Here is a 22,145-nt window from a genome sequence, read left to right on the forward strand (position 1 = left end):
CTTGAAGCTTCAAATGTGGATTTTGTAGGTATGTTTACTGAGCAGCAACGTCTGAGTTATGATATTGGGATAGCAGGGAAATTTAAATCTATTAGTTCTAAGAGTGCATTTAAAGATATAATCTAATCTGAGTTTTGTAATGGTGATTCGGGAGGCCTCAAAGATTTCCACCTTAATTGCCAAAGATAAAATTCTTCTTTTCATTCGTTAACTGAGATTAGTCAGCTTTACTTTTCAGGTTATCGGTCTTACTGAAACCATGCTAAATGACCTCAACTCAGCTCTTTTACAATTCCCACGACACAAATATTACCATAGGAACCGACAACTCAGAGGACACGAAGGTACGCAACATTAAGGTTCTGGTAAGAAATTACCACAACCACATATAACATATAGTAGTAACATATAACAAGAAGATATAACAGTATAGCAGGAAATGTTATTTCAACCTTCTATTCTTCAGCTTAGACAGAAACCAAAACATGTATACATCGCTATCCAGTTCTATATCAATTTTAATGTATCTTCTGGAAAAGCAGCTTGGGAAATTGCCAACTGGTTCAATTCCCTTGGTGATGCTTGGGGACTAAGTTGTGCAGCTTTGCATGTCTTATGCATATCATATTAATATATGCACACGGGTCACCATCTCGTCGTCGAAACCTTTTATTCAAATTTGAAATTTTCAGATCCAAGAGTTATTATTACTAGTGTATCAGACCATTTTGGGATTTCAGCCAGACTTGAGGTTTGCAGACCCCCAAATCCAGCACTAAAAATGCCACTGAGTCTAATGGCTGTATTCAACCAAAGTAACCTTGAAAAATTTCAGAAGGACATAGCGAAAGTTAATTGGAATAAATTAGTGGATCTCAGGGATAATATACATATGAGTTTTCAACGATTATACGAAAAGCTTATTTCAATAATGATGAAGACACATATGATGGCTCGTGTGCGATTAAGGAAAAGGGAACCTAAGAAGCCACGATTATAACCTACTGTGGTTCGTTGTATCCTAGGCAGCGCAATAGCGCTGCCTAAGTAAAGAGCCACGAGAGAAAAATGTGTTTTATTTTTCATCAAGGCACGTCGTATATAAGGAGTAATCGTAAAAACTTAAGAAGGAGCTCATTCAATTGGAAATTGAAAGTTCTAGTGCCCTTTTTAAGAGTCAATAATGATTGGAGGACAACAGACCCCTCTCCCACGCCATCAATTCCCCAAACATCATATCAAAATTTTGAGATAGCCATTTTACTCAGCATAGTTGAAAGGTCCAGTAACTATGTCTCTGGGGATGTAGACCTCCCCCCTCACCACAGTCCTCAGGGATGTAAGTTATACTATTCGCCAATTGTTACACATGAAAATTTTAATAGTAATTTCTGGTCGTTTTGAGTTTGAGTTTTAACAGGTATTTGTATCTCCTGAGCTAGTTTAAAATGGCCTTTACTTTTCTTTGAAAAACTTATTTTTTGGAAAGTTTTTTTTAATTAATTCTATGAAAGGTTCACCTGGATACCCTTCATCTTTTTGGACACAGTAAAGCGCCAATGACGCAGTAGGTTTTAGGCTTCTGCAGTGAGGCGATATCCAAACTCTTGTTTGTAGTTATTTTTAATCGATTCTAGCTTGATTTGCATATTCAATTTAAGTTTCACTCGTTTTAAGATTTATTTATTCATTTACATTAATATATATTGTATGTTTGTTCGCATTGATTTTTTATTTAATTTCTGTTCGTTTTAAGTTTCATTTAAACTTTAATAGCAAATTTTTTTTTCATTTTAAGCTTTATTTTCAAATTCAATTTAAGCATTACTCGCTTTAAGGTCTATTTATTAATTTATATTATTACTTGTTGTATGTTTTTTGATATGATTATTTATTTAATTTCTTTTCGTTTTGGATTTCATTTATACTTTAATAGTAATTTCTGGACGTTTTGAGTTTGAGTTTTAACAGGTATTTGTATCTCCTGAGCTTAAGTTTTAAAATGGCCTTTACTTTTCTTTGAAAAACTTATTTTTCGGAGTTTTTTTTAATTAATTTTTGTTAGTTTTTGATTGCAAAAAGTTTCAAGTTATTAATGGCATGGGGGGGGGGGGGTTGCTTGCTGTCCGATTATTCTTGACTTTGAAAAACGGATCTAGAACTTTCAATTTAAATCTAATGAGGCTTTTTTCAAAGTCTATACGATTACCTCTTTGATAAAAACCTTATATATGAACAATAGACAGCTTGCATAACAGCGTGTGGACAGCGATTGACAACAATGAATGGATTAATCAAATAGCTCCAATAAGGGGGTTTAGACCATTTCACTTACTGACACAAAGGGATCACGACTGTTTGAAATTGATCTTAATAGGATTTTGTGTGCCAAAGCAATTTTGCATCTATCACAGAGTATGTATTTTATCCTTATAATTGGATAATTATAATAGATTTACTATGTTTTCTTCCCATACAAATTTACACCTTATTAAATTATTTGGGGTGGGGGTGGCGTACTTTGCATAAAGAAGAAAATCTTAGCTTAGACAGTAGGAGAGGGGGAGGGGGATGTTGGAGACTCCTCCAATATGGGCGGAACTTAACTTATCTCCTCCGTTCCCGATTTAGGAGATTGGACAGACTCATTGGGCTGTAGAATGTTGGACCGTTTGAGTTGTGGAAGACGTTAAAATACTGAAAAATACTTTATATTTTCAGTTATTGCAGGATTTATTTCATAGATCGTGCAATGGTGAGGCCCATTGAGCATCATTTGGGTAAGCCTCAACTGATAATGTGCAATTTTGATTAACCCTCTCTAAAGTTTATACGAGCATCCCTTCCATAAGAAATAATATGAAGGATTCGGAGAATCCTTAAATTACAACCTTTGCCCTGAGGGCTATGGGGAAGTTGTCATCCTCAAAGACCAAATTTCCAGAGGTTAAAACTACGTTTAATAAAATGGATGTCTCAACATTTTGATTGGATATGCTTGGGGAATGATGAGCGTGGGGGGGGGCTATGTGCCCACCAAACACTTTCGACTATTAAAAAGGGTACTAGCCCTTTGAATTTCTAATCGAATGTGCCATTTTTGAAGTTTCTACGACAACACCTTCTATAAATAGCTTATATGCCCCCAGGGCATAACTTAAAACCCTTGCCCTGAGGGTTGTGGGGGATTGTCCTCCTCGAAAACATATTTTCTATCTGGAAATCAACTATGCTGAACAAAATGGCTATCTCAAAATTTTGATTGGATGTGTTTGGGGGAATGATGGGCGGGGGGGGGGGCCAGTTGCCCTCCAATCAGTTTCGACTATTAAAAAGGGCACTATCCCTTTGAATTTCCAATAGAATGAGCCGTTTTTGAATTTTATACGACAACGCCGTCTATAAAAACCTTATATGCCCACAGGGCATAATTTAAAACCCTTGCCCTGAGGGTAGTGAGGGAGTGTCCTCCTCAAAAACATATTTTATATCTGGAAATCAACTACGCTGAACAAAATGGCTATCTCAAAATTTTGATTGGATGTGTTTGGTGGAATAATAAGCGTGAGGGGGGGGGGGGCTAGTTGCCCTTCAATCACTTTTGAATATTAAAAAGGGCACTAGCCCTTTGATTTTCCAATTGAATGAGCCTTTTTTGAAGTTTCTATGACAACACCTTCTATAAAAAGCTTATATGCCCCCAGGGCATAACTTAAAACCCTTGCCCTGAGGGTTGTGGGGTATTTTCCTCCTCACAACATATTTTCTGTCTGGAAATCAACTACGCTGAACAAAATGGCTATCAATTTTGATTGGATGTGTTAGGGGGGATGATGGGAGAGGGGGGGGTGATCTTTCAGGAAATCATGAGGGGGATGATCAATTGACCGAAAAGGCCGTATTTGCATGCTACTACTACTGGTACTACCCGCTACTGCTATCACTACAACTACTGCTTCTGTAGCGAGTAGTACCAAGGCTGAAGTGAAATTTGAGAGATTATTGAGGGGAAAGTTGAACTAAATCAAAACATACTATGTGCGTACAGATTGTCAAAAGAGCGTACCAGCAATATCTTTGGAACGGCTTACCGTATCAATCAGAAACTTCCAGGGCATCACGACGGGGTTCAGCTGGACAAAAGGCAAACTGTGCATACTACTACTACTATTAATATTGCTTCTACTACTGTTACTTGTATAACACAACTACTCCTACAACTACCACTACTACTATAACATTAGTACTATTAAGTCTAAGGGTTTGAAAGTAAAAATTTGAGGAAATACTGAAAGAAAATGTTAACTAAATAAAAACATACAAAGTGCATGCAGGTTGTCAAAAGGACGTTTCCAAGGAATAAATTAGGATATCAAGTTGGAACTTTCAGGGAATGCTTCAAGGGGAACATCAATTGACCGAAAGACAAAATATGCACGCTACTACTAATACTACTACCACTGCTACTCCTACTGCCACTACTACTGCCACTACAACTACTACTATTGCAACTACTACCAACGCTAAGAGTAATAACATGAAAATTTCAAGAACTGCTGAGGGGCAAGTTAAACTTAATTAAAACACACTATGAACATACAGGTTATCAAATGGACATATCGGCAATATCATAGCAACGGCTAATTGTACTAGGTTGAAAATTTCAGGACTTGATGAGTGGGATGTTCAACTGACCAATAGGCTGCGTGTTAATGTTAATGCTGCTACTAGTACTAGTGCCATTACTGTTAATACTGCTATTAGTCCAACAGCTAGTGCTACTAGTACTCGTACTACTACTACTACTGTGACTACTATTAAAATTATGGCTAAGGGTATGAAGGTGAAATTTTCAGGGAATATTGAGGGTAGAAATTGAACTGAAACACAAAAAGCCGCCTGCATGTCAAAACGGTGCATCATCAATGTCTTAGGAATGGTTTGGTATTTTAGTTGAAACTTACAAGTTTTGTTGTGAGGGATGTTGAACTAACCAAAAGGCAATATTAACATCCTACGGCTACTACTACTCTAACTACTGCTACTACTATACTACTATTACTACTGAGTGGCATCGTTTGGGGGTGGTAAGGGGGCAGCTGCCCCCCCCCCCATAAATTGGAAAAAAGCTATTATATAGCCCATGCCCCTTGAATCTCTGGATCTGGAACTTTATTGCCCCCTCAATAAAAATGCTGGAGCTACGCCCCTGTTACTACTGCTACTAAAGCTAAGACTACTGCAACTAATTCTCTTGCTACTGCTATTATTACTTGTACTACAACTATTTCTACTAAACCTAAGGGTTTTAAGGTGAAAATTCTGGAGAATGTTGAAACAGTGTTGAACTCAATCAAAACATACTATGTGCATACACGTTGTCAAGAGATCGCATCAGCAATGCCTCAGGAACAATTTTTGGTATTGAACTAAACTTTCAGCGTGTGTTGAGGGGGATGTGGAAAAAAAACCCAAGGTGCTATGTAAATACTGGTGCAAACACTACAACTACTACAACTACGACTATTGCTACTGCTGAAGCTAAGATTATTAAGGTGAAGCTCTCAAGAAAATGTTTAGTGCTGTTACTAGTACTATTACTGTTAATACTACTAGTCCGATGGCTAGTATTCGTACTACTACTATGACTCCCATTTAAACTATGGATAAGAGTATGAGGATGGAATTTTCAGGGAATACTGAGGGTGGAAGTTGAACTGAATCACAAAACGCCGTCTGCATACAGCCTGTCAAAACGGCGTATCTACAATATATTAGAAATGGTTTGATATCTGAAGTTGAACCTTATAAGGCTTGTTGTGGGGCAAATCCAATCAAAATTTTGAGGTACCCATTTTGTTCAGCACTGTTAAAAGGGGCAGTAAGTATGTCTCTAGGGATGTCAACCCCCCAAAGCCCTCACCGCAAGAGCTGTAATTTATGCAATTTGCCCATTGGTCAAGTGTAATTTTTTTACTGGGAAGGTGGGCATGTCTGATCTTTGGTTTAAAAAAGACCAAATGCATTCAACTGAAGCTTTCAGAGACTACTGAGCTAAGTCAAAACATGTTATATTCATAAAGGTTGTCAAAAGGGGGAAATTCAGGAATGACTGAGGGTATTAAGTTGGAACTTTAATGGAAAGATGAGGTTGATAACCAATTGACCAAGGGCATGTTGAGGAGGTAAATCAAAACAAACTTTTTGCATTCAGGTTTCCAAAAGGATGTATTCCCTTAATAATCTATCTTAGAAGCAGGGAAAGTTTCCTGATTATTTGAAAGTTATTAGGATAACTCTTATTTTTAAGGGCAGTAATAAGAATGATCTTGGAAATTATTGGCTTTTTACGGTTGTACATATTATGTCTCGTGATCTAGAAAAATGTATGAACACTAGAATACATAACCATTTTGAGCTAAACAAACTGTTACATTCTATTCAATTTGGTATTAAGAAGGATAGAGCGACAGACCTAGCATCATCATGTTTAACTTCTGCAATTAATGACATTCTTGACAAAGACCTCAAATTACAACATCTTTTCCCTTCATATATTTTACAGCTACTTTACTTTTGTCTGATACATCCGCATACTTTGTACTATTCATCTGTATGACGTGGTACTTTCCTTTCGATGTTTCGTCCAATTCTGTTCATAGAAGAGTTTTAGCGAAGGTCTTATACTTGTATAGTATACCAGACAAATACATTAAAGCGATTAATGCTATGCACGAGAATAACACTGCTACGGTTAAGGTAGGAAATGAGGTTAGCAGCTGGTTTCGAATGAAATGAGGAGTTAAGCAGGGTTCTGTTTTATCACCCTTTAAATAGATTATTTTGATGGACTTTGTTTGAAGGAGCACAAGAAAGGTAATGGGAGAACACGGAAGCAAATGCGGAGGAAAAACATTCCTGAACTTCAATTACGCTGGTGATTTAAGCATCCTGGATGAAAGTGTGACAAAATGAATGAACTTTTACAGGTTTTGCGAGTTCAGGGTGTTAGAATAGGTCTGAAAATTAATGTTAAGAAGACTAAGTCGCTAAGGCTAGGAATAAGTAGAGGAAAATGTGATGTTAGGCAACGAAAAGATTGATCAAGTGGACAGTTTCATTTACCTTGTTAGTATTATTAGTAAAGACGGTGGGTGCAGTGAAGATGTTAAAAGTAGAATACCCAAGGCTCAGGGTGATTTTGTCACAGTTGAAAAAAGTTTGGAATAATAGGAAGATAAGTCTGGGAACCAATATTAGAATATCGGAAGCTATAGGGATGACATTGGACAAAGTTCTGAAGCACGGGCGCTCCAAAAAACGGATGAAGATTTGCTAGATGTTATCCAGCGAAATTGCCTAAGGACAGTTTTAGGTGCCCGACTGACTGACCGTATTTCAAACAGTAGGCTGTACGAAAAGTGTGGTTCAATTCCACGTTCTAGGTCTATAATGAGAGAAAGGTTGATATGGCTAGGTTACGTTCCGCGGATGAAGGATGACAGATTGCCAAAGATTTTACTTCTCAGCCAACCGTCTAGGGCTAAACGGAAAACAGGTCGTCCGTGGTTGGGGTGGGAGGATGTTGTAAAGAAAAATTTGAAGGAAATGGGAACTTCCTTGCTGGCCTCGGGTGGCTTGGTGCTACGGTGACTCGTTATTAGTAGTGGTAGCAATATTCATGTTTGTAAATATGTTGCATTTCCCTCCAACTCCCTATATTTTTTATTATCGTTATTTTCTTGCAGTAGCACACCCTCGCAATCAACATTTTGGTACACTTTCGATTGATTTTGTGTGTGGTTTTTTGAAAATAAATTTCCTATCACTACTAGTATAGTAAAACAGATTGAAAAATATAGAGGAAAAAGGAGAAGAACGAGGTTACATCGAGAATATGCATATGCATCCGTATGTTTTGTCAATGAGGAATAAGAATTGGTGATATTAACCAGTAATGGCGTATCAACAACAATCTTACTTCGAAATCCATAGATGATGGATGTTGCAAAATAGTTTATTTAACTTCATACAAGTGTTTTCATACTTTACATATGGTTATATGCACAACTTTCATGTGACCATAGTGACTTAGACTGATAGTGATTATTTGTGTCATAAAATGTACGATTTTAAGGCACAAACATTTTTAAGGTTTTCTGGGCAAATATTACCCTTGCATGTTGCCCAGAAATTATCCAGACACTTCTTAGACAGAATATTCGGCCAATTTTACTTTACATTTTCAATATACAAGTAAATGTTCACAGAGTTGTGTAGCCAAACTACTACTACCAACATCTTATTACTCCACTAAGCCGCCTGAAGGCAAACATAGCTTATGTGTCTTCTTTTAGAAGAAGTCACGATTCTTTCTCGGTTGTCTGTGAACCATTTTAAGGTGAGTAATTGCTTTCTTTGGTATTTTGAAGAAATCAGTTGAGTAGTTTGATTTTTAGGAACTGATAATTGAGTTGATTCCTGGAAGTCTCGTTTACCTAGCTCTATTACTTTCTTTAAAACAAAATACATTATGTCTGGAAAGCCAATTGTTTACCTTGTGCAATTAGCCCTTTGAAAACAAAGAATGAATTTTATGTGAACATCATGTAAAACAAATAATTTATGCAAGCTCTAAATAATATGCAATGCAAGTAAAAACTCCTCTAGTACCACTATTGCACTTTCCCTCACTATGTTTTGAGAAGACCTTTTTCGGTTAAAGGAAACGCTGGATGTTTGCTATGAGGCTTTGCAAAGTGTCTACCATATCATTTGCTTTCATTTATTTATTTGAAGGAAAACGTTGAATCAGACAAGCTCTATGACAATAATATTTTATTACAAATTCCAGGGGTAAGAATTTTCCAAAATTTCGTTTTCTAGGCCAACAGAATTAATTGAAACGGGAGTATTGAATTCAATATCTATTTCTGCTTCACTAGGCAAAAACACTGAGTCATTCTTATCATCTTCGAACACTCCCATTTTTAAACTATGCCGCAACCGAACATGGTCTTCAAGCAAACCCTTGTCCGTAAATTTTAGGACGCAATATTTACAGTTCATTATAAGCTGAGGCCTTTGGTAGTGACTTTTTACATGGGTCTCATAAACAGTTGCATTGGGTAAAACTACTTTACAGTGAGAACATCTATGTCTTCCTTGATGCTTGAGGTTGACATGAAGTGTATATTCTTCACAATTGTTGTATGCTTGAAGACAAATATGACAGCAATAGGGCTTATCAACCCAATGATCTTCATTTAAGTGGTCAAGCAGCTCCGCTTCAATTTGACACATAAATCCACAAAATTTGCAAGAAAAATTACAATTTGTGAGAGTGCTTCCCAGTGAAACACCATCTAAATGACAGTTCCTAACATGAATATTTAGGCATTTCACATTCGGAAACTCTCTATCACACCTGTTGCAGACAACACTACGTAAAACCAAGTCGTTGACAACAAAACTGTTAGAGTCATAATTTGGATGATCTTGCATTCTATGCCTTCGTAAGTCAGATATATTCTTGAAGTTGTCATCACAAGCATTGCAACGAACTGAAAGGGCTTTGTGATATTCAACCATATGATGGAGATTAGACGCAAAGTCTATGAATTTCCGCTTGCAAAATCGACACTTGAAAGTGCCATCGCTTTGAATTAGGTCTTGATATTCTATGGGGATGCCAGTATAGTTTTGGGATTGCAATTGCACCGTTTCTTGCTGGAAATCATTTTTCGGATGGTCAAGCTTCAATTTTTTCTGTGAGACCTAAAGGAATACTTCCATTAGCATAAACATGCAAGTAAACAATGAATGAATATCCTGAACAAAATCTATTTCATCTTTGGAGCCTAAACACCACTCTCACAATACCGTCATATAGAGAAGATTACCGAAAATCAAAATGATCAGAAAGAATTAGACTACAAGTTTAATCAAACATTCTTACGCTTAATCATTTATTCAGTACAGGAATATAGTAACCTATACGTTAGTATAGTACCTTAATTTTCATAGATTTCTTTTAAGCCTCATCACAGAGAACAAAAATTCGCAGAAAATTAAGGAAGGGCTTGTTATATCACAAATTCTCAGCTCTAACACCTTTTTTAGGGATGAGAACTAATCAAGGAGGAGCCAGATCCCAGCTCGAGTCATTTTAGTGAAAATGCTAAAATCTTATCCTTTTATGACGATGCCTTGAAACTTTTCAACAAGGTGAGCTGCATTTATGATAATCAAAACTGACAAAAAAGAACAGGAAACTGTAGGTACTCCTTTTCCATTCTGGTGGCTAGTGAATTGTAAGATCCGATAGTGGGACATAGAAACTCCATGTTTATGAGCTATTGAAGTATTCCACTCAGAAAATTTGTCTAGTTCCCTCGTATTCTAAAAGGGAATACATTGGTGGGGTCACAATCTATATGTCTTATAATCGTACCTCCCACTCATTCCTGCAAGCCCAGTGAAAAATTTTCTTGCCTCTTCCCTAATAGCTGGTGGGATACTGTACACTACAGATAAATTAATAAAGCCTCGAAGGAATCAATTCAGTCAAATAAACCTCGGAAATTATTTTCTATAACAACCGTTTGTTTGCGCCCACGCATAGTATTATGACTTCTGGAACTGAGAGTTCACATAAATAGATGTTCTTATAGTTCTAAATAAATTGTCTTCGGATCCAATTTATTGCTTACACCACAAAATGGCAGCATAAAATGGCAGAAATCGCCACTTGGTCTAGGCAAAATATATTTTGTAATTTGATAATTTGATACCGCATAGAACTTTAAATTTCTGTTTAAATGAGCCCTCTTCCAATATTCTACGAACACTAGTTCAATATTACTCTAAAAAAAAAATACATTAACGGTGATAAAAACACTTTATATTTTTGTATATAAGTACTTGAAACTTCCACTCTCAGCTTCTCATATATGCTGATCCTAAAGGTGTAATTTCTGACAAGACCACCACCCTTTTGGCGACTGTTTCCTCTATTTTCAATAGTTAGAGAAATTATCCTATGCTAATCATATTGGATGGGTAACATTAAACTTATGAATTTCACACATTTGGAGTCACCATTAAGAATAAATTCCTTCGTCATTTATTTTTTTTTTTTTTAGTTTTCGTATCTATTGGCATGGACGTTCTTTATGTACGGTTACGGTCCACTATGATGGATTTTTGATTGGACAAAATAGTATTCAGGGCCTTATAACGGCTCTAAAAATATTTATTTTTCAAAAAAATGCTAACTGTTCATGTACATAATAGTTAGCCAAAGGTGGCTTTGAAAGTAAGTTGGGCTATTCTAAAACAAAGAAGGGATATGTCAAGTAAACACAAATTTGTCTCATGATTTCGCGTTCTTTACGATTTTTTTCAGAAGGTCCTTATAATTTTCACCTTTTTTAGTGTCATTCAATAGGTGTATAGAGTCTATTCCCTTTTAAACTAAACTAAACACTCCAGTTGAGGAAACGAATGATACTTTCCCGTGCGGACGGATTCAAGAACTGGGATCAAAACAGAAAATAGACAAAAAGCTCTTGTTGTTGTTGTCCAGTTTTTATTCCACATTTACTACTACTACTTACAACTCACTGCAGCACCAAGCCACCCGAGGCCAACGCAGCTGCGCCTGCTCCTCTTTCATCAAAACCCATTCAAAGCTATATGGCCAAGAAGCAAACTTTTCTGGCATATCTCATCCATAAAATACTACCTAGCCATTTTAACCTTCCTTTCACTATAGTCCTAAAATACATTATAGCCCTGACTTTTATTATAACCATACATTTTAATAAAAATATTATCAACTTAGTCAAAGAAATACAAAGAAAAGACTTTCGAAAGTAATGAAAATTATTCCGTTAATCATTATAGAAGAATTTTAAGAATCTAATGTGTAGATAGCTTTTAAGAAAAAAGTTTTAAATGTTTAAAATCTTTCAAGTGTAATTAAAATTTCTTACAAGCGTAGATAGATGGTACTTTAGACTAGGGTAGTAACATCAAAAAAAGCTTCAAACGACATTAGGTATTTTCGTAAAACAATAGGAATTTCAATATTTTTTTTATAATTTACAGCAAAATAAGTTACTCGGCGAGCAATAAACATACTTTCCTAAGCTGTGCACAGGAAACATAAGCCTTAATTAACTTACAATACAAGGATTGTGTGGCTCCTTGACAATAATTCCTGCTTTCCTTGAAGACGAATTTTGGTTCTTTTCACTTCGTGATTCTGTCTTCATAATCTGTTCAGCTGTTTCAAGAAACTTATTTTTGATTTCAATCTTCACTTGCTCAAGGCGAGTTTGTAAATCCCAGGCATTTTGAAGTGATCTTAGGCAAGATCTACATAGCTTTGAATATTCGGTACTCCTTAAGAATGTCACGTCTGTTGACAAAATATTTGTCATAATTCCAGAAAGGGTTATTTGATAGCTTGCTATGCTGGGAGAAAGTAACTCCATTGAAAAAATATCCACAAATCCTTGCTCTTTTGGTCGCAAAATGGCCCTACAGATTGCACACTTATTTTTGAACATTGTATTCTGCAAGTAAGTAAAAGTATTTATTGCTGATCAACATATGGAAATGTCAAAAAAAGATTTACTCGAGGAAAATGGAGACCAATGTCTCATTGTTTAAGTCCCATGCATAAAGTCGATAAGGAGCATATCTGTTTGATTGAATCTAATACACATAAAAAGTTTTTATCATAATCAGAGTAGTCATTAGACTTCAATGAAATTTACATCAACAATTAAGTATTTGAAACAATTACAGAATGGAATAATTTCTTGATTGAGAACTACTTAAACTATTCTGATTTGTTGTTTATTTCTCTCTTTCGTTTTTGTTTTAAGTTTTAAACTTCCCATTGACAAAAGAAATAGAAAACCCGAGCAGGTTTTCTAGTTTTGATCTAGTTCTAGTTAAACTTGGTTTTGATATCCATTAAGTATATAACAATAAGAGAATTAGAACGCACAACAAAACATAAGGGTGGGACATTGATTTGAAAATCCTTCAAGGTGAATTTAGTTATAGCTTACCTTAAAAGTACCAAAGACCTGCACATGTCCACGAAATCGACAAGCCATGATCTAGCGGTTGAGGCATTTGAATCAAGAAAATGAAAACCGTTTGAAATATAAGGGCGGTTTCAACAGTTTATTCAGTAATCTTAACGTTTTCTTGCACAGAGGTTTAATAAGGTAAAAAGGGCTGGCCCTTAGAAGGGAGGGATGTTAATACACACAAAAATATATTTTTAATGCTGCTATTTTTCAGATTTTTCCTATAAAATTAAAATAAAAAAACAAGTTTTTTTTAACTGAAAGTAAGGACGACATTAAAACTTAAAATGAACAGAAATTATTCCGTATATGAAAGGGGCCATCCCATCTTCAACGCCTCGCTCTTTACGCTAAAGTGTTTTATTGTTTTAAAAAATAGAGTTGTGAGAAAGGGTCAAACTTTAGCGCAAAGAGCGAGACATTGAGGAGGGGACAGGCCCCTTTCATATACGGAATAATTTCTGTTCGTTGTAAGTTTTAATGTCGCTCCTTACTTTCAGTTAAAAAAAACTAGTTTTTTTTTGAACGTTTTTGAATTAATGCGGGTTTTGATTTTGGCTCACCGTGGATCAATAATTAAAACAAAATTTGGATAATAATTTTACTTTTATTTGGGTAAATGGCTTTCTCGAAAGTTATTTCATTTTATTAACGAGCGTTTTTATTAGTAATAAATATACGTAACTTACGAATTAACATACGTAACGAACTTCCATATTCATATATTTTTAATACGTATATTAGGGGGTTCGCCCCCTAGTCAATACCTCGCTCTTTACGCTAGAGTTCAAATTTTGTTCTTATTCTTTAAAAATGACCCCTTAATCACAAAGACCGTTAATTAGAATAAATAGCTCTTATGAAGGTACTAAAAAAAATCTTTGACTTAAAGAGATAGGTATTGACTAGGGGGCAAGCCCAATCATATATGTTATAATCACTGTTCGTTATAAGTTTCGATGCTGCAGCTTTCGTTAAGTTGAAAAACTTTTTTTTATATTTAATTTCTGATCGTTTTTTAAATAGCGCTGGGAAATCCGGTGCCCCATTCATAGCAATGCCCCTTCCCCAATGAAAACTTCCTCCATGGAAAGATCCTCCCACATAACCCCCAGCCCCACCCCCCACTACCAGAAAAAATCCACCCCTGAAAACGTTTAATACTTCCCAATAACCAATACTATATGTAAACATTGGGCAAAGTTCATAACTTTCAGCCCTCCCCCCGGGGACTTTGGGGAATTAAGTTATCCTAAAAGACATAGGTTTTATATTTTCGACCATGCTCAACAAAATGGCTATCTCAAAATATTGATCGGGTGACTTTAGGGAAAAAATGAGCGTGAGAGGGGGCCTAGTTGCCCTCCATTTTTTGGTCACTTAAAAACAGCACTAGAACTGTTCGAATGAGCCCTCCCACGATATTCTAGAACCACTGGGTCGATACACGCATCCGTTATCTTTCTTCTGGCAAAAAATGCAAAATTCCACATCTTTGCAGATATGAACTTGAAACCTCTACAGTAGGGTTCTCTGATACGCTGAATCTGATGGTGTGATTTTCATTCAGGTTCTATAACTTTTAGGAGGTGTTTCCCCCTTTTTTCGAAAATCAGGCAAATTTTCTCAGGCGCGTAACGTTTGATGGGTAGGACTAAACTTGATTAAACTTATATATTTGAAACCAGTATTAAAATCTGATTCTTTTTATACTGGGCTGAATCACTAAACAATTGGCAACTATACCTTAGTCTGTTGTGTGGCTACTGGATGTGCAGGGCGGATCCCAGTATTATATTTCTGTATATAGCTTTCAGCTAACATCCGGTTTTTAATTGTTGTTTTCGGCTCATCTTTTATATTGTCGTATATGCTAAAGTTCAAAATCTTTCTTAGTGTGCCAGATTGGTCTATGGTTAAAGACTTTAGCTAGTTACAAATGTTTGGGTGATTCACCCCTACACCCTCAGCAATTTTTTCTATCACTTTCCAACTATTCATTCTTCTGAAGTGGGGAAAGGGGGTGGGATCCAATAAGGCCATTCTGAAGTAGATTGCCCTCTAAACCCCCCATGAAGAAAAAACGAAAAAATGGCCTAAGAGACTCCTCTACCTGTGTGTATTATACTTCTTTTTCCTTTTAGTTGACTCAGAAACAAAATTAACCGACCATTTGTGCCTCTTTTATTGCCTTTTTCTTAATAACACTTACTTTAAATACATTAGAGAAGAAGGAATATATACGGCCCAAACTGCACCGGTTCTGGCAGTAACAGTGGCAGCTGCAATAAAAGCATTAGCAGGAGTTTTAGGGTAGGGCTGTTTCCACGGAGCTGAAATTTGAATGAGCCCTCTCCTTACTTATTACGGTAATTCAATTTATGCGAAAAATTGGAAAAAAATACAATGTACTTTCACTCTTTATCTAGCCTATCCTAGCCTGTTGACTATCAAGTCTTTAAAACAGCCATTCAGCAATTTTTTTAAGCATAATTATTCCTTCTTCAGCATGTCAACTAGAGAATAAGTTATATTTTAAACAGTAAAAGAGGTAAAGCTTTGTATTTAAATTAGTTTCTGAGCACACTACCATGGACAAAGAGGAGGGAGGTCACAACTGCAATATGCACAAGAGAACGGCTAAGGCCATAGTCCTGCAATTTTACAGATGGGGGAGAGACTAAGATAATCCTCCTAAAATTAGTCAGAAGAACCCCCCTTCCGAAAAATTGAGAAACAGTAGAGTGCAATCCTTTACCGCATTTAAACTGTGCATTGGAATTAGGATTCCGATACTGAGATGCTGAAAGTAATAATAGTAGGTACATTCAAGGTTTTAACAAAAGGTTGCTAGAAGTTACTAATAATTAATTGCTTTGTTCCAGCTAACATTGTTGCAATAGCTGCAACGGTACAAAAGTAATTTTGAATTTACTTTCGTAGTGACATTTACTAAAGTTAGTTATGGGGCATCTTTAGTGAAATAAACCTGCATCATTATCATTATGGGGATTACTATCAGATTGAGATATACTGAAAATGTTATGGGAGTGCAAGAGATCAGCAAAATCGAAGTTTATTTCAGAACACTGCGATAATCTCGTTCTTAGCTACATACAGAAATGTGAAATAGGTTGAATATTTCAAGAACAGATGCTTAGTAAATCAAAGCAATAAAAAAAAAAAAAAAAAAAAAATGCCATATTGTACCACCTTTTTTAAACTGTGCTGCAATTGTGCTGTTACTGAGGGAATTTACCAAATAGTATGATTAATTGGCGACCCTGCTTTTAGCACAAACACTCCTAAAGTAATACCCCTGCTGCTGGTACTGCCAGTACTACTCCTACTATGACTACTCCTAGTCATGGTAATACTTCCGCCTCAACTACTACTAGCAGTTTTCATAAATTAAATGTTTTGCAAATAACCACTTTGAAATGGAGAGTTCATAACACAAGATTGCATTATTAAACATGCAGTCAACTTTCCTTGCAAATCCAACAACAGTGAGAAAAGACAATAAAACAACAGAAGAAATACCAAGAAAAAGAATAAAAGTCAAATAAAACACTTAGTTAAAAAACTAAAAATTCACCATAAAAAACACAGCTCACAAGAAGTTAAAAATAAGATTCTAGCAACGATAAATATAGATTTTAGAAGAGAAGTATCATGTTAAATGTAGTTTATATTAGAACTACGCAACGATTTTTAGGCTGTAGGCCAAAATGGGGCTCTGGGCCCCAAGCCTCCTCCCATTGTCTTTCTACTACCATAAGTTCAGGGCTCTCACAGGTTCAAGGAGTCAAAATTAGGGACTTTAGGGATTTTTTGGCGGGAAGACATATTTAGGGACCTTCCCGACACTCAAAAAAGGGAGCAATAGGGGCCTGGTTCAGGTGTTGTTTACTGTATGAACAACACAATACAAAATCATACTCAATATCCATACCGATCTCTTTAATATCTCAAACCAAGACAGTCAGCAACAGTCGGCTATAATGTCATCATCTTCTGGAAAGACACGGGTAATGTCAAGAGGATCTGAAGACTTGGCCCACATGGATCTTCTCATGTTTCTTTTTTTTCCTTTTTTTTTTCATTTTCAACTATGAAGGTACAAAATTGGAAAAGTACATAAATAACTATTTCAGTTAATGACCAGAAAATCGTCATAAGATCACAAAATTTCAAAATCACTTGTTAAAATTTGCATTTTTTGGCTTTGCTTCCTGTACGCTTCTTCAGAAGTGCAGTTATCAACAACTGCTTTATTTCTGCATAAGTACCTGAGTACTTCCACCAGCTTGCCGATTCATGTTTCTGTTTGGTACATAACAAAAGTAACCCATCCAACATGGTTTGGGCGAGCTAAATTTCAATCAGGTCTTTCTTCTCAATGCCTATACTCAGCCGATTCGCATTCTTCCAATATCTTCTCAGTAGCTTGCTACTTATATCCAGTGGCTTCTTTTTTTTATTTTAAAGACTTCTCGAGAGCCCTCTATAGTTTGCTTGCTAGAAGAAACTTCAGCAAATATTTACTTTTTTTCTGGTTTTTCTGCAGGCTTTCCTTGTTCTTCGTCACTTTTCTTCCAGCTCTCACTGGCTCTCGAGTTAAATTTCACAAGTCTTTCGTGCAGATCACGCAAGCTTTATCATGGCTTCAGTTAAAGGGACATTTTGAGCTCTCCCATCAAATCTGCATAGACCGTCCATTGCTCTCTCATTGATGCCCTCAGATCACTGAGAACCCTTCCGGACAATGAAAAGCCGATTTCAACGCTGGCTGGGTCGTGCCAAATGATCGGTGTTTTTTTTTTTACCATCGCCATTCAGGTATTCCCATAACCGAAAATTTTCCATGTTTCCATACCTCAGTTATTTTTCCTCTATTCCATTTTTCATTGATCGAATTCGGCTCTGAGGGAAATTAACTGATTTGCACTAGTTTAAACTTGTCTAAGAGAAGATCAGTGTTCAATAGGATAAAAAATTTTTGAGCACAAACAGTAAGTACTGGATAGCATTTGCCTTAAGACATCTGAGCAGGGTGTAGGAAACACATAATTTTCAAAATAGCAAAGATTCGCCATTTAGAGTTCGATTCAAAACATACTTGGCAGCTGAAGTGAAGCGTTTCTGGACACGCTGTAAGAAATACCGTTTTGACAACTCATCAGCCACAACAAGACAGGATTGCGCTTCATCATTTATCACAGTGTCAACTAGAGGAAAGAACTTCTTTTCATGTTCAAATGGTTTTACATCCAAGTCAACCCTCAGTTTTCGAACGCATTCGGATCTTAAAATGCACCCAGGATTCTTCACGTTGGAACTTCCGAGTGAAATGTGAAAAAAGTTCAGAGCTGTCTATAAGGAACTGACATTATGCTTTCAAAGTCGACTTTTTGAGCAGTTTTGCAATATCTTTGGAGGCACAGGATTTCATCTAGCCTGCGTTTTTCTTGGAAACCAAGACGGTAAAATGTTCAACCGGGGCTGGCAATTGCGCTGTCATTTTAGTGGTAGTAGGAGCGATCGACAACCCACATGTTGGTATGTGTTTGAAACAGCTCAACTTGGGAACGCCAGTTTTCTCTTGGATTTTCCTATAGTCTTCAATCCAGCAAGGCCAGCCACGGAAAAAGTAGTAAACTCTTAAGATCAATTCTGAGCATGTTTCGGCAAATTCACCAAGATCCTTTCTGCAAGCAGTGTGCACAAGGTGAATTCTACACGTCGCAACGTCAAGTGGTCTTACACCACCCAGTTAACATCCTTTTTTCACTATCGAGTAGCCGAAACAACTTTTATTTGAATAGTTCGTCAATACTCAATGTAAGCAGTTTCAAACTGTAAAAATTTATATGGCCAAGTCTGGGCCAAGAGCAATAAGCCAGGAGGGATCACATAGCTATACCAATCTATTTAAAGTTGCAACATTAATTTGAAGGACACAAGGCGACTTATCCACTGCATCTGGCACCATTGTAAGTAATAGATCGAATTCATGGTCATGTCATAAAATTACCTTAAGAAGATCTCTGTAAAGAGGGTCTACCCACCCTTACGGCTCCACCCATTCCAGAGATGGTACCCTTGTGCCATATGGTATTTTGATCTGGCACAACACAACAATCCAATGTTCCGCTTAGGTTTTGGGGATAAAAAAGGAGACACAACGATGCTCTCAGTTTTTTTGGTTTTGGAGGGGGAGGGGACGTTAAAGCTCTAATAAAGGGTGTTTTCAAACATAGCGATTCCGGTGGTGTACTTTTCAATCTGACGCCATTTTTAAGGGGTTTCAGGCATTTTTCTCAAAATTCTGAAATTAAAGTTTCGAGACTACAAATTACGGCTGAGTTAAAAGTGAATAGCATTTACTACTCCTGGGCTTCTTTTAGTTGAGTATTTTTTAGCATTGACTTATAAAACATTTTTAAATTTTCGGTTACCATGGGCCAAGGGTTGTTCTCTGTTAGGTTGCAGCTGCTGCTGCTGCAATAATGATATAAGGATTAGGTACGTACGGGTATACATCAATGGCTACTTTAGTGAAGTTATTAGTCCATTAAGAGCAACCTGAGAAAAAATGAAGAACCTCCGGTAATGCACATCTTAGACAACAAAAACGAAAAAGCCCGGCAGCTTAAGTAACTCGAAAGGCAAAGGACATCAAACCTTTTCATCCATCATTATAAAAAAAACTTGGATGCTGTAGCTTTAAAATTGTTGTACAATCTTCAGGACACTAAAGGTCACTAACACACTAAAACAACTGCTAGGCTAAATCTTGCACAAAGGGACTTTTAGGGACTCTAGGGACCTTCTGGCAGCCCTGTATGTTGCATATATCATGTTTTTTCATAGACCGTTTAGGGAAAATTTTTAAACTATCAAATCTTGCCAATCAAAACTGAATTGCGTTAATAAATTAGGAAATGAAGTTTAAAGGTACATCAAGCCAGACGTACAAACAAGGCATTTAATTCCCCCCCCCCGCTTAGACGACAAAATATTCAAAACATGTGTAATGGATAAGAAAATATTACATATTCTTCAAGATAAAAATTTTAAGAGAAGAACAATGTGGTTTTAGGAAGGAGAGAGGATGCGACGACCAAATTTTTACATTTAGATTAATAATTGATAATTGCCTGAGTCATCAGATTCCTTTATTTCTGATCTTAATAGATTATGAGCAACCGTTTGATTCAGCCAATAAAAGAGCTTTAGCGAGAATTCTCTCCTTGTATGTTGCACCATGTAATTGCAATAAAGTGATAAGTGCTATGTACAAGAATACCATTGCTGCAGTTAATTTAGGAAATAAGGTTATTACTGGTTTCGTATTGAATCGGGAGTTGGCCACGAGTGCATTATATCCCCTAGAATGATATTATGCTGATAATTTAAGCATCCTAGATGGATATATTAGCAAAATGAAGGATTTTTTTAAGGTTCTGAGAGCTCAGAACGTAAGAATAGGCTTGAAAGTTAATGATAAAAAGCCTAAGTTGCTTGGACTTGGAACTTGTGAAGGAGAAGAGGCAATGTTGAGTAACAAGAAGATATATAAAGTACATAGCTTCACTTACCTAGGTAGTATTATAAGAAAAGATAGTGGATGCAGTGACGATGTTAAAAGCAGAACAGACAGGTGCAAGGGTGTTTCTTTTTCTTTCTTTTTTTACAATTAAAAGAAGTTCGGAAGAAAAGGTAGAAAAGTCTAAGAACCAAGATTAGAATATTGGAAGCTACATTCATGACAGTGGTCAAGAATGGTTCTGAAACGTGGAAGCTCCAAAATACAGAGAAGGATTTACTAGATGTTTTCCAAAGAAATTGTCTAACAATTGTTTTAGGTACCCATCTGACTGACTGTATTTCAAACAGTAAGCAATATGAAAAATGTGGTTCTATCTAACTTTCTAAGGGCTATAATGACTGAGATGGCTACGAAATATTCCATGGGTAAAAGATGATAGATTACCGAAGATTGTCTTTCTTCCCAACCATCTAGAGCCAAACGAAAAGCAGGTCATCCTCGAATTGCATGGGAGGAGTCATCAGTAATGATTTATGGGACATTGGAATTTCTTAGGAGGATGAAAGAGGGAGATTTTAAACAGATTGGGACGAAGGAGGAGTGTGCGTAGCTTTGTTGGGCACAGGCAGCATGGTGCTGCAGTGAGTTGTTAGCAGTAGTAGTTCACACTCCCTGCCCTTGAAAATTTATCTCAGGCTTGCACTCTCCTTAGAAATGAAAATTATCAAGAAATAGCCATTAAGACTACGCATTAATGCAATCTCACAGATTCTTTGGGGTACTTACTATCACAATTTGTGTTTATCCTATTCCTCTAATCCAATCCAGAATTTTGACCTTTCACAGCTATACTGTACAGTCTTCCTTGATTCACTGAAATAATACAAAATGGACAAATAACTTAAAATAATAAGAATTTATTTTAAAATACTTTGAGATGAGCAAACCTTATCAGAACACAATATATTAGCAATATTTGCTGGCTTAAACCATTTGCTGAACTGTCTTTACTGTAAATAATAGTTTTAGCTGTGCTATAAGGCAAATGTGTCACAAGTCAGTGCATGATCACTGACATACAGATAGCTTGTTAGGGCTAGAATCTGCAAAGATATATGAAGCTAATTTGGTTAATGAGTTCTCTTGACAAAACAGATTGATAACACAAAAAAATATGCTCTCGAATCTTTGACAGACCAACATCACGTTTGGACAAACATTTTAAAACTGAAATGAAAACAGTATTTTACGAATAGATAAATAAGAAAGTCATGATTTTATACAAAGAAGGGCAAACAAGTTGCATTAAGTGGCACAATACAGTAAGTTGTTAAGAACTTTGGGGAAAACCGAATGTTCAATTGATCTATAATTTCAAATTTGTTCTTTGCTGAACAATGTTGAATCAAATAAAGCTCTATCAACTGTACTTTATATGCTCTCGAATATGCTCTCGAATCCCTGACAGACCAACATCACGT

The 22,145-nt window shown here is 36.3% G+C and overlaps 1 protein-coding gene across 1 annotated transcript in view; it reads right to left on the reverse strand.

The window, feature by feature from the left end:
- The window catches only part of LOC148940055 (solute carrier family 35 member F5), a 107,296-nt gene that overhangs the window by 72,918 nt on the left and 12,233 nt on the right, over nt 1-22,145 (reverse strand). Inside the window, exon 2 of the mRNA XM_089106062.1 lies at nt 21,451-21,537. The gene's annotated coding sequence lies outside the window, so the exon portion shown is untranslated. The remainder of the gene's footprint in view (nt 1-21,450; nt 21,538-22,145) is intronic.

The sequence above is a fragment of the Artemia sp. Qi Xiang Cuo genome, chromosome 20, assembly GCF_049724085.1.
Source record: "Artemia sp. Qi Xiang Cuo chromosome 20, ASM4972408v1, whole genome shotgun sequence".
Taxonomy (NCBI): domain Eukaryota; kingdom Metazoa; phylum Arthropoda; class Branchiopoda; order Anostraca; family Artemiidae; genus Artemia; species Artemia sp. Qi Xiang Cuo.